Here is a 12902-nt window from a genome sequence, read left to right on the forward strand (position 1 = left end):
CACTGACCACCAGGGGGAAGTTCCTGCATTGATTGTCTGCCTTTGGTGGTCAGTGCACATTATAGCAACCAGTCATTCTGCCCTTTAGTCAATTTGCATATTAGGATTCTATTAAATAGGATAGAATAAACTTGCTTAAGTAGACATGCTTTCTGATGTAGCTAAACTTTTTCCAGGCCAGTGAAGCATCCCAACTTCTCTTTCAGGTGATTGTCAGCAACACAGCAGTAAATATCAACACAAAGCAGATCATTATTGTAGATCACGCAGGAAGAACAAAGGGTGAAATATTTAACTGCAGCAGTGTTTGTCTATATTCTGTACAGTGAGAAAACCTTAAGTCATTGTCAAGGTCCACCATTTCTTACTTCTTTTCAGTCAAGTAAAGTTTCTAAGTTTTCTAAATCTCCGTTTTCTGGCTAATGAAAAGAAAATAGTATTCCACCAAGTCTCATATCTACCTACTCCAGGACTTCTGTGAGGATCAAATGAGATGAGGCACAGGAAAACACTTCACAGATATTTGGTTAAAGTGTGAAATGTTTTAACCTGTGTTTGTGTGCTGAAGAAAATGCAAGGGGCTATTCGTTGCTAGGGAGAGGAAGCTGGGCATTGCTACATGACCTCATTACCCAGCAACCACAGCCACCGTTTCCAGGCTGGGTTGGGCTGTGGACTGCATTTTGTGCCATGGGGTTTCGGCAGAATCAGCTGAGATTTGGTGAACTGTCACTCCAGGATGGTGGCAGGGCCTGTGTCCCACTTGGGGAAAGCCAAGTATTGCTTTTTGGGCTCCAGGTCTGCGGTGCCATTTCTTTTTCTTTCTTTTTTTTAAAAAATATATTTTCTATTGATTTCTGAGATGAAGGGGGAGAGAGGGGGAGATAGAAACAACAATGTGAGACAATCATTAATCGGCTGCCTCTGGCTTGCCCCCTGTTGGGGATTGAGCCTGCAACCCAACCCGGCATGTACCTTGACTGGGAATTGAACCCGGGACCTCTTGGTCTATGGGACAACGCTCAATCCACTAAGCCACCACAGCCAGGCTCTGCGGTGCCATTTCTTTGTGCACGTCATGGCAGCTCCTGAGCGCTGCCCCCTTGTGGTCAGTGCATGTCTTAGTACCAGCCGGAAGGTGGGAAGGACATGTAGTATATTAGCCTTTTATATAGATAGACTAGAGGCCCGGTGCACAAAAATTTGTGCACTCGGGGGGGGGGGGGGTCCCCCAGCCTGGCCTGTGCCCTCTCACAGTCTGGGACCCCTCAGGAGATAACGACCTGCTGGCTTAGGCCTGCTCCCGGGTGGCAGAGGGCAGGCCCAATCCCTAGGTGCAGCCCCTGGTCAGGCTCAGAGCAGGGCCGATTGGGGAGTTGGGGCGCCGCCCCGTCATGCACAGAGCAGGGCGGATCGGGAGGTTGCAATGCCACCCTCAGTCACGCTCAGGGTAGACTGATTGGGGGGTTCGGGCACCACCCCCTGTTACACTCAAGGCAGAGTCGATGGGGAGGTTGTGGTGCCACCCCCTGTCACGCACAGAGCAGGGCCGATCAGGGGGTTGGGGCGCTGCCCCCTGTCACTCACAGAGCAGGGCCAACTAGGGGGTTGGGGCTCCGTACACTGTCACGCACAGTGTAGGGCCGATCAGGGGGTTGAGGAGCTCCCCCCTGTCACTCACAGAGCAGGGCCGATCAGGGGGTTGGGGAGCTCCCCCCTGTCACTCACAGAGCAGGGCCCATCAGGGGGTTGAGGAGCTCCCCCCTGTCACGCACAGAGTAGGGCCAATAGGGGAGTTGGGGCACCGCCCCCTGTCACACACAGAGCAGGGCGGATCAGGGGGGTTGGGGCTCCATACCCTGTCACATACAGAGCAGGGCGGATCAGGGGGTTGGGGCGCTGCACCCTGTCACACTCAGGGCAGGGCCAATGGGGAGGTTATGGCTCTACCCTGTCACACACAGAGCAAGGCCCGTGGAGGGGGGTTGGGGCACCGCCACTGTCACACTCAGGGCAGGGCCGATGGAGAGGTTATGGTTCTACCCTGTCACACACAGAGCAGGGCCCGTGGGGGCGGGGGGTTGGGGCACCGCACCCTGTCACACAGAGCAGGGCCGATCAGGGGGTTGGTGCGCTGCACCCTCTCACACACAGAGCCGCAGGGCAATCGGGGGATTGGGGAGCTCCCCCCATCAGGCACAGAGCAGGGCTGATCAGGGGGTTGGGGCGCTGCCCCCTGTCACGCTGATCCTGGTGCCGGGAGCCTCGCTGCTCCGCTGATCCCAGTGCCGGGAGGCGTATTACCCTTTTACTATATAGAATAGAGGCGTGGTGCACGGGTGGGGGCCGGCTGGTTTGCCCTGGAGGGTGTCCTGGGTCAGGATGGGGGTCCCCACTGGGGTGCCTGGCCAGCCTGGGTTAGGGGCTGAGGGCTGTTTTCCCACTGGCAGTTGACTAAAAGCTCCCAACCGCTCCTTGTTTTCTTTTTTTTATTCTGGGCCAGCTTTAGCTCTGAGGCCTCGCTGCTGAAAACATGGATACAATGTTGCGGTCCGGGGCTGACTGAAAGCTGGTTTTGTTTAGCTTCTTATTTGCAACATAGTAATAGTTGCTTAGAGTTGCAGTTGAGAGTCCAGCAAGTGAGGAGGGGAACGTTGGAGTCTGCAGTTCCTGGAGGAAGCAAGCCTCCCTGTTCGCTTCAGTGCATGGCTGCCGGCTGCCATCTTGGCTGACAGTTAATTTGCATAAGGATATGCTGATTAGCCAATGGGAAGGGTAGCGGTCATACGCCAATTACCATGTTTCTCTTTTATTAGTGTAGATTCTTTATACATTGCTGATTGTGGGAACACTATGGAATGCCTGCAAAACGTTATCATCCTGTGTAAAGTTGGTGCACACTCACATGAAACCATTGATTCTCTATATTTTGCAAATTTTGCACAACAAGCACACTTGTTGCTGTTTCACTGCTGTTTTTGTAAGAACACATTTCTACTTTGCAGTCTCATCTTTGAGGAGCATATTTTTTAAAATATATTTTATTGATTTTTTACAGAGAGGAAGGGAGAGAGATAGAGAGTTAGAAACATCGATGAGAGAGAAACATCGATCAGCTGCCTCCTGCACACTCTCCACTGGGTATGTGCCCAAAACCAAGGTACATGCCCTTGACCGGAATCGAACCTGGGACCCCTGAGTCTGCAGGCTGACACTCTATCCACTGAGCCAAACCAGTCAGGGCTTTGAGGAGCATATTAATCCTCTGATGTTCATATTTAACTAAAATAAAAAAATGAGCCCTGGCCGGTTAACTCAGTGGTTACAGCATCTACCTACATACCAAAGGGCCATGAGTTTGATTCCTGGTCAAGGGCATAAACCTCGGTTGCAGGCTCCCCAGCCCCAGTATGGACGCGTGCCATGTGTCTCTCTGATGCTGATGTTTCTCTCTAGCTCCCTCCCTCCCACTCTCTTTAGAAATCAATGGGAAAAATACTTCGGTGAGGATTTTAAAAATAAATAAATGAGAAGAAAAAGGTATGAAACCATCCATTTTCTAGAAGTTGGAAGAGAACGTTTGTTCTATGATCTTGAATTTCCGCCTGACTGAGCAATAAACAAACCTGGCCAAGGAACCACTGCCTCCACTCTCAGTGACTAATCAGCCCCAAGGCGTCCCAGGCACAGGATGAAAACAACGCACAGCTGGGAAGATACCTTTGGCTCTACAAGGAGGTAGTCGCTTCATTCACTAAGCAAACTGGTGAGCGCCTGCTAGAGCAATCCATGTCTTCAACGGGAGAATAGAAGTTTCCAGGACATTTCCCAAACACCATTGTCTTCATCTCCTAAATTCCTGTGGCAGCTACATATGACAGGGAGGCAATGCCAAACAACAATGCCAATGTAGCCCTGACACAGGGACAGAAAAAAGCGCCTGTTCTGAGGGAGAGGCCGGGCACAGGCTCAGGCTGTGGGTCTGACTCTGAGCCACATGCTGCTCCTTCTGTCAGCACTCGCCTCCGGAAGTTACAGCTCACGCTGCTGAGCTTTCAGGATTTAGTCACACACCTCGACGTGATTTCTATGAAACTTGCTTCTTAGAAAAATAAAGCTTTGAAAGGTGTGGCACAAAACAGGCTCCTAAATACTTGTAAAGGGATGAAGCAAAGCATGAACCTCAGGACCTACAATGCACGCTCCCCATGAAGGGGACAGTAGTTGTGTCTAGTGTCGTCAGGTTTGCAAAGTGACATGCAGGTGCCCTCACCCCCCTACCACCCAAAGGGAGAGAAGTGCCCCCTCTGAGCACCACTACGGGTATCAACTGGGAAGGCACCAGCTGCTGAGGACAGGTGTCCTGCTCGCCATCCGCCATCCAGGTCTCAGGGCGAGACTGACCTACCACTGTTCTCTCCCCATTCACTTGTGCGAATAATGAATGAATGAATGAGCAAGTGAGTGAATGAGTGAGCAAATGGCTGAGTGAATGAATGAATGAATGAATGAGTGTGTGAGTGAAAGAATGAATGAGTGAATGTGTGAATGAGTGAGTGAGTGAGTGAATGAGTGAGTGGATGAATGAATGATGAGAAGATGAGTGATTTCAGTAGAGTCTATAAGACATCGAGTCTCTGGCTGTTACAGGAAAAACGTGCAAATGTGATTCAGGATTTTGGGTTCCTATGATAACCTCTGTGTAGCAGCTTAACAACTTTGGAGAGGTCTATTTCACTAAAGAGAAGCTTTTCCATGGCAGTAAGTCCTTCGTTAGGCACTCCTGACTGCAGAGCACTGCAGAACATGTGTAATACCCTGTGTGAAGGTGAGCGCTCTCCAGGGAAGCCAGTCCTCGGCAGCTGCTGCTCTCTGCACAGGCTCAGGACAGAGCTCAGGCAGAAGGGGGCATTGGAATGAGTGCCTGTCCCTGCAGGTGGGCCTGGTGCTCAGATCCGTCAGACACATTGTAGTTGTCTCTGGCAACACAAGTACAGAGCTTGTGACTTATCAATGTGCAGAGTGACGTCACTGAAGACTGCTAATGCCCAAATATAAAGTCCTGCCCTGAGTGCGTCCCAAACACCACTAGTTTAAGTCTATTTCATGGTCGGTAGTGACACACTGAGGAGACCTCTGCAAAGTATTTCTTAAAATATATTTTTCTTGATTTCAGAGAGGAAGGGAGAGAGAGAGAGAAACATTGATGAGAGAAAATAAGTGATCGGCTGCCTCCTGCACGCCCCACATTGGGGATCGAGCCCACATCCTGGGCCTGTGTCCCTGACTGGAATCGAACCTGGGACCCTTCAATTGCAGGCTGATGCTCTAGTCACTAAGCAAAACTGGCTAGTGCCTCTGCAAAGTTTCTAGGCTGCTATGCAAAGGTTCACATAGGAATCCCGCCAAGAACAGTCATTTTTCCTCCGTAGAACCTCACTTACAATCCCAAACAACAGAATGGAAGGAAAGTGATACAGAAATGCCTCCGGAGGTCTTTCTTAGTTTAAACCACGGCACATCGCGCAGCACCTCTGAGGTGCTCGGAGGCCTGGACACGCTGGGTGACGTCCCTGCTCGGGGACGATGACTCTAGAAGTTGTGCACGGCCTTTCTCTGCTGCTTTGTGCAGTAAAATAATAATGTGCTGTACAACATGGTTCCCACAATGTAATGATAGTGTTTTTCAAAAGTATTATTCACAAGTAGTACATCCAAAATCACTGCATTTTTCCTTTCCTCTAGCTTATGAACAACACATTTAGTTTAAAGAGCATTTTCATACAATTGCCTTCCACCAATTTTGTGAGTAAACTGAAGGTCAGTGACTTAGCCATGCATGAGGGGAACAGTCCAGAGCTCAACCCAGGGCTGCCATGACCAGCCCCTTCCCACCAGGGTGCTTCTACCCACAATTCGCAGTCTCCCGCTAACTTCGCCACAAGGAAACAAAGAAACCCTTCGGAGGTTTCTCAAAATAACAACTTGCATCTCAAAATAGCAACTTGAAGAATTTGGTAAAACTAGAAAATCACCCTCCACTTTTCAAAAAGTGAAAAACTTTGAATGTTACCTCTTCTCTAATTGTCCAAACGCCTTCAAGGGGGCCCTAGTCAATTACGAAGCAGCACCTGAGATGGACCACTTATTGACAAGAAATCATGGACGTCTATGCCTGATTATAATGCCGCTGCGCACCTCACTGCAGGCAATGGCCACTAAATCACATCCTGGGGCCAATCGCTTAGAGCTCAGCCTCAAATTATATTGCAAACTGTTCATCTCACCCTCCTTTTCTAATTAATTTTCTATAAAAAGAGATGTTTAGCCCTAGCCGATTTGGTTCATTGGATAGAGCTTCGGCCTGCAGACTAAAGAGTCCCGGGTTTGATTACTGTCAAGGACACAGGTGGGGGTTGCGGGCTCCATCCCCAGTAGGGGGCGTACGGGAGGCAGCCGATCCATGATTCTCTCTCATCATTGATGTTTCTACCTCTCTCTCCCTCCCCCTTCTCTCAAAAAGCAAATATATGTCACAGGCCTTCATTTTACTCAGAAAAATCACTGGAAGGCAATTCTGTGTATATGTACACACAGACACAGAGAGAGATGTTCAGAGTCTATTTCCAGCTGTGACCCGTGACAGCGTTATCCCCTCAGCGTTCTATCTGGAGGGAGAGTGGGCGGCTCCTGCAGGGAGTGCAGAGGACTGGCAGCTGCTTTACTCTGTGGCTCCACCAGGGAAAAGACTGAAAGCCCTTGGCACTTTGAGTGAATGGGAACTTCTTACCTCTAGCAGAAGTCACTGCACCCAATACGGCTGCGGCGTCTCAGGACACGGCCTCCTATTAAAAGTCAATACATTTACGCAGAGTTCTATGTCCAGCACCGAGAGTCCCGCAGAGGGAGGAGGGCGGCCAGCTGGACAGGGCACCTGCGGACCATGCAGGAACGTCTTCATCGTCCAGCGGCCCAGGACTTCCCCCTTCACAGGAAGATACAATGACCGCTCCCCCCAAAACACAAGTCATCCTCTCGCAACTCCACTGCGGTCAGGTTTCTCCAGCCTCCAGCCCCCGCCCCGGGGTCCCTCCTGCCAGTTCTGGACAGTCCCGGAGTCTCGGCCCCATCGGCGTGTGCCCCGGGGAGAAGGGCACCCGCTGAAAACGGGGGTCCGCTCCCAGGGCCTGACCCATTCCCTGCAAGGTGCCCACGAGTCAGGCTACGGGCCCCACTAACTGCATTGTGTGGAAACGGGGCACCACGCTAAAGTTGGGAGGACATCCCAAGCCCTTTACCACCAGGAAGAGACCCCCGCTTCCCTGCCCTCCCTCGCCCCGCGCCCACAACTCACCCAGCCGCCATCCCCACCTCGGTGCATCTAAGCCTCTTTTCTCCTTCCTCACGTGCACAGCCTCGGGCGCTCCGACCCGCCCACCGGGGCAGGACACACCCACACCCACCGTGATTGGCCGGTGAGGAGCGCGCAGGCCTCCATTGGCGGAAGTGCCTCCCTGCCTTAGCCACTCCCGGCGCCAACTCGGTCCAGAGAGGCCGGGTGCCCGCCCGCTACGACCCCCCCTCGCCCCGCGCCCCAACCGGACCACAGCTGCATCCGGTATGTGCTGGCCTGTGTTCACCTGTCCTGAGTTGTCCGCCTGCCGAAACCCACAACCGCCCGAGGCACCGCCACAGCTTCCCGCCCCACACGCTTGTCCGGGCAGAGACCGGTTTCTCCTCAAGTTTAGGACCTAAACTGCTCTGGGGTCGAGCTGACCGTTCATGGCCTGTATGTCCGGGCTTTGTGGACAGGCCTTGGAAAGACCTCCCACCTGTGCTGGAAACCATGGATGTTGGTGGGGTGTGGAGGTTGTGGGTCACAAAAGAGAAGAAAAAAGAGGAGGGCGGGTGGGCGGAGAAGAAATCCATGAGGACGGAGGGACTTGATGCACTGGGCTCCATAGGCCGAATGCGCTCCGATGACGCTTCCTGCTTGCACCCTGGATGTGGTATGTATGTATGTATGTATGTATGTATGTATGTATTCAGATGATATTTTCTTGAGTTGTCCACTTGAATACCCTGAATGTTTTTGTTGTTGTTTTTTGTTTAGTTCCATACAAAGATTCCTATTTATTCATATCTGATTTATTCATTTTTTATTTTACTTTAAAACCCGTATGGTTTTATGAACCGGTGTCTCCCCAATAATTGAGAGAGAGAGAGAGAGAGAGAGAGAGAGAGAGAGAGAGAGAGAGAGAAAAGATGAGATGATCCGTGAGTACTGCCTCATGTAGGTTTCAGCTCCTTGGCGGCAAAAGTGTTTTTGTGCCCTAACTGGTTTGGCTCAGTGGATGGAGCGTTGGCCTGCGGACTCGACGGGGGTGGGGGCGGGGGGGGGGGGTGGGGGCGCGGGGGGTGTGTGTGTCCCAGGTTCGATTCCGGTCAAGGGCATGTACCTTGGTTTCGGGCACATCCCCAGTAGGAGGTGTGCAGGAGGCAGCTAGCTGCTCGATGTTTCTCTCGTGGATGTTTCTATCCCTCTCCCTTCCTCTCTGTAAAACATCAATAAAATATTTAATAAAATATTTTTTTTATGTCTCCCGGGAAGGGAGAGAGGGAGAGAGGGAGAGAGGGAGAGAGGGAGAGAGGGAGGCAGGCAGGCGCCGGGATGTCTTGGGCCTGCGGGGGTGTGTGTGTGTGGGGGGGGGGGGGTGGGTAGTGGTGGTGTGCGACTCCGAGGAAGTCTTTCACTTTCGAATGGCCCGCTCGGCCCGCCCCCGTGTTTGTTCCGGCCATCCTCCGAGAAAAAGATTATCCTAGGCGCCCCCCCCCCCCGCCCCCGCGTTCGGTGGCGCCGTGCCGTCCCGGAGGGGGTTGGGGGTGGGGGCCCGGGACGCGATCGGCCCTCCGGGCGGGCGGCGGGACGCCCTTGCCGGCCCGAGATCCGGATCCGTCCCGCTGAGGTTCGCGCCGCTTGTCGGGAGCGACCTGGCGGCCGCTTTTATATCGTTTCTTCCTTGCGGAGCATCTAGGGAGGGGAAGCGGCTGCAGTGCCCGAGGCCAACTTCCAGGGTGCCGGCGGCGCTGTCGGGATCTTGCCGGCAGCGCCGGTCCGTCGGTACGCGGCCCGTTCTCCGGAGATTGGACCTGCAGCAATGCTGAAGGAGTGAGTGGCTGCCGCCTCTGGGGAGGTGGGCCGCTAGGGCGGGTCGACCAGCACTCTGTTACCCCTCCGCGGGGACCGACCGGGGCCGCCGCCGCGGGCGTAGCCGCAGAGGTTGGCTCGCGCCGCTCCGTCGGTGCCTGTCCGGTTCTCCGGAGATTGGACCTGCGGCGGGGCCATTGAAGGAGTGAGTGCCCGCCGCCGCCGCCGCGACGTGTGGCCCGGCACTCGCTGTCGCCCCTCCGCGGGGACCGACGGGGCCGCCGCCGCGGGCGTAGCCGGAGAGGGTGGCTTGCGCCGGGACGCCGTCCTGCCCGAGGCGCGCCCCCCACCTCCCGCTTCTATTGATTTCGGCGCGGGCGCGTGCCTGCGCGACGTGCCGGCCGACTGGTGCCGTGTGTCCGCGTCCGCTCCTGCGGGTTCGTCCGTCCTTCAGTCCGTCCGTCAGAGGCGCCTTCCGCGAAATTTTTCAAAGTCCCGATTCTGAGGCGGGAGCGCGCGCGCGTTCAGTGGTCGCCCGGGCTGCGCGGGCGGGCGTGTGCCCGAGTGTGCCGCGGTCACCGGGCTCGACTTTGTGGCCGTTATCCGAGTCGCGGAGCTCCGTAGGTGGGGGCCGGCACGGGCGGTGCGTGGAGGACGGCGGAGGGCGAGGCGGGTCGGTACGAGCGCACTCGTGGTCCCGGTCGTCAGATAACGTTTCTTCGTTTTTCCGCGAGCGGGCTTGCGCCGACGCCGTGGCCGGGCCTTCCACCGACACGGTGGTTCTAGGCGCCGGGCGGAATTTTTTCAAAGTCCCGACTCGGAAGCACGTTTGACCAGTCCGTTGCCCGCGCGTGCCAAGTGGTGAGGGAGGCCGTGGACGGCCCGGCCCTCTCCCTCTTGCTGCCGCCTGTCCGTGGCACGCTCTCTTTACTGGCTTTGGGGGGGTCGACCAGATAGCCCCGTCCAACCCCCCCCCCCCCCCCCCCGCCCTTCTTTGGTGGCGATGGGGTCCCGTGGGGTCTCCTGTGGCCGCGACTCGCTTCCGGGAGTCAGGCGTGACCTGTAGACAGAGGCCCCCGTCACCGGGGCACCGTCCGTGTTTTGCCTAAAGTTGGCATTTTGTACCACGAGATGACTGTGGACACGCTGTCCTCGGGTGATTGGACGACGGGGGGGTGTCCCCGGGAGGTTCTCGGCCGCGACCCGGAGCCTGACTCCCCCCCCCCCCACCCCCCCCCCCCCCGCCCCGTCCCGGCCGCACGAGCGAAAGCCGTACGCCTCGGGCCTGCGCGCGCCGGCTGCTGTACGTCTCGGGCCCCGTCCCCGCGGACCGTGGTCTTCCTCCTCCGCGTGAGAAGAGAGCGAAGGGCTTTACGTGGCGAGGCTGAAGCGCAGGCTCGTGCTCCGGACGGTTGTCCCCGCCACGTTTCCCTTCTTCTCGCCCCGTTTTTTGTTGCCGTCCGATCGATGTGGTGACGTCGCGCTCTCCCGGGCCGGGCCTAAGCCGCGCCAGCCGAGGGACGGACATTCCTTGGCGAATGAGACCGCTCTTCTCGCTCTGCCTGCGGGCCCCTCTCCTCTCTTCCCCGTCCGACGGCGGTGCGTGGAAGGGAAGGGGTGCGGAACCCGGCCCGACCTCGGTGTCATGCCCGTGGTCTCTCTGACGCAGCGGACACCCTCCGCTCGCCTTTCCCGGCTTGCGTTGTCGCGGGCGCCCCTCCTCGCAGCGGGGAGGGGGCGTCCCGTCGTCGCGCCGCACGCGCCTACCCCGTTGGGCGTGCGGTCGCTGTTTCGCCTTGGCCTTCGGCGGGTGCCCCTGGAGCGCTCCGGGCTGTCCTGCAGGTGCCTGAGGCCGAGCTGGTGGTGTCGTTTCCCGCTCCCCGCGAGCCCCCCGCCGGGCCGCCGCTGTCGGCGGTGCGCTGGAGGGGAGCCCCGGGGGAGTCTGGCCGGATAAGGGGAAGGCACGCCCGTCCCCCCTCGCGGGAGGGGGGGCCGGGCCCTCGCAACGGGTGCCGCGCGGGCGACCGCGACGGGGCCGAGTCAGCGGGTGCCGGCCGCTGGCTGACCGTGAGAGTTGATTTGTTTTTGCTGCCGCCTGTTCTTCCGTTATTTTAGTTTTTTTTTTTCTGTCTTGCGTCGTGCCGGTGTTCCCGACGCAACACCGCGGGCTCTCTCTTAGTTAAAACTGCGGACGAGGCCCCCGGTGAGGCAAGAGGACGAAGCCCAGAGGCGGCACGGGCTCGCTCCTCCCGCGCTCTCTCTCTCGAACGGCCCCTATAGCGAGCGCCTGTTGTGTCCACCCTGTGCTTGACCCTGTCCCGGTCGGGTCCTCCCCCGGGCCCCCCCATGTTCCCTCGGAAGTGTCTCCACGTGGCTCCGCGGGCCCGATGGGGTGTTTCTGCTGGGGTTGGGGGACGACGCGCCCTCGGTGAGAAAAGCCTTCTCTAGCGATCCGAGAGGGTGCCTTGGGGTACCGGACCCCCCAGCCGCCGCCCCTCCTCTGGAAGCGCATTCGGATAGCCGCCTCTGTGTTTGAGCGCTCGGGCCCCTCTCGCGCACCGGCTTTGTGAGGGGCCGAGCGGCGACGCAGCTTGTGCCTTACCGTGGCCCGCGCCTCCCCCCCCCCCCGAGTCGGGGGAGGGTCCCGCCGGGCCGGGGGGGCCGGCGTCCGTCGCGGGGAAAAACGCCGCGTTACGTGAGCGTGCATGCGCGCGGGTGCCGCGTGCGCATTCGGGCGCGCGGGGGATTCTCTCCCGTTGTGTGCCGAAGGGGTTTGGGGGGGGCCGCGGAGGCCTTTCCCGTCCCCCGGCGTTCCCGCTCCCGCGCCTCTCCGCACGCACCCGCCACACGGGTTCGCAGCCGACAGGTGTGCTGCGCGGGCACGGTCGGGGCCCGGCTTGTCCTCGGGGGGCGCTCCGCCCGGGATGCGAGTCCCCGTCCGGCTCGGACTGGGCAGATGAACGGATGGGCGGCTGGAGAAGGAGCCGCGGCGGCTCCCCTGTGGTTGCTGAGGGTCGCGTGTGAGGCCTTGGCCGCGCGGCGGGAGGAGGCTTTTGAGGTTTTGTGCGCTTGGGAGGATCGGCACGGCGTCCCGGGCGACGCGGGGCCGCCCTGTGTGTCTGTGGCGGTGGGATCCCCGCGTTTGTTTACCCGGTGGCCCGTGTCCGGGTCCGGTGCCCTTGCCTCGGTGCCTGCCCTCCGCCGTGCGCGCCCGGTTGAAAGAGGGGATTCTAGGTCCTCTCGGCCCCCGAGGGTCAAAGGCGGTGGTGGCCGCGGCCGGTGGGCGGCGGGGCCCGGAGCCCCCAGCGAGGTTGGTCGAAGGTTGTTTCTGGCGGAAGCCAGTCGGCGTTTCCCCGGGCCTCCGCGGGACCGACAATTGGGCCTTGGAGGGGCCCCCCCCGTCGGTGAGACCCCGCGTTTGTCGCGGTGTGGCGAACCGACTCGTTTCCCGGCCTCGTCCTTTCTCTCTCGTTCTTTCTCGCCCGGCGAACCGTGTCCTCAACTCACCTCGCCGGGTGGCCCCGGAGTCCCGCTCCGCCCACCCGTGCCGTCGCCGCCTCGCCTTCAACCACCCCCGCGCCTCGCTGCTGCCCGGGGGCGGTTGCCTCGTCTCCTCCGCGCCCGTCTGTCCGTCCCGTCCGCCCAGCCGACGCCGTCACGGGGGGCCGCACCCGCGGTCGCGTGTCACCTCCCGGGGCGGCCGCCGCCCCCGCTCCGTGCCCGCCGTCCGGGCGTCGTTGCGTGTGGGCGCGCG

Source organism: Myotis yumanensis, unplaced genomic scaffold (genome assembly GCF_028538775.1).
Source record: "Myotis yumanensis isolate MYYU_CA2020_CCGP unplaced genomic scaffold, mMyoYum1.0.hap1 SCAF_48, whole genome shotgun sequence".
NCBI lineage: Eukaryota > Metazoa > Chordata > Mammalia > Chiroptera > Vespertilionidae > Myotis > Myotis yumanensis.